The 780-nt window shown below is 26.0% G+C and overlaps 1 protein-coding gene across 1 annotated transcript in view; it reads left to right on the top strand.

Annotated features, from left to right (window-relative positions):
- The window catches only part of LOC107644303 (caffeoylshikimate esterase), a 4717-nt gene that overhangs the window by 930 nt on the left and 3007 nt on the right, over positions 1-780 (top strand). The window lies entirely within an intron of this gene.

Raw genomic sequence — 780 nt, 5'->3', positions numbered from 1 at the left:
TTTATGTTTTATGTGTGCCATAGTTATTTTCATTATTTTTTACCTCTAATAATAATACTTAAATTCAGATTTTTTAAATTTTAGATTCTAACAATTTTTATTTTTTAAAATTTTGTGTGTTGACTAATGATGTGATTCTAGCATCTAAACTTTAAAGCTAAAATGTTGGGTTTAAATATCATTATTGTTGATGCAAAATCAATAAAGTGCAAATGTAGATGAAGTATTTAAGAGAACAATTAATAATGCCTTATAAATGGAGGACTTGTGCCGATTTATTAGTTTGTTGAATTGATTCGTCACTCGTTCCATTTTAGAAAATGCTTTAATTTATATATATATGCATTTTTACCCCATAAGTAGCATAGAACATCCAAAAAACAAAGGGATAGCCTAGAAATAAAAATTACAATTTAGATTTATATATCTGCATGCGCTTTTTGTTTGGTAACTCGAGCAACACGACTAATTGTCATATAAATAAGAATTAATTTTTATATTCTAAAAAATGCATAACATTATAATTATTAATAGCTATACATATATTATAAAATCGACCGGACCAATGAGTTATAGTTCAAATGATATAGTTTTTTCATACTCATCTAAGAAGTTGCGGATTTGAGTCTCCTTATCTTTTTTTTTTTACCAAAAATAGGAAAACTCGAACCTGCAACCTTTTAGATGAGTATGAGAAGATTATGCCATTTGAACTATTACTCATTGGTCGAGTCTCCCTATCTTTAATAAAAATAAAATAAAATAAAATAAAATCGACCG

This window comes from Arachis ipaensis, chromosome B05 (genome assembly GCF_000816755.2).
Source record: "Arachis ipaensis cultivar K30076 chromosome B05, Araip1.1, whole genome shotgun sequence".
Classification (NCBI taxonomy): Eukaryota; Viridiplantae; Streptophyta; class Magnoliopsida; order Fabales; family Fabaceae; genus Arachis; species Arachis ipaensis.
The sequence above is the reverse complement of the archived record's forward strand: the minus strand, read 5'-3'. Positions and strand labels throughout refer to the sequence as shown.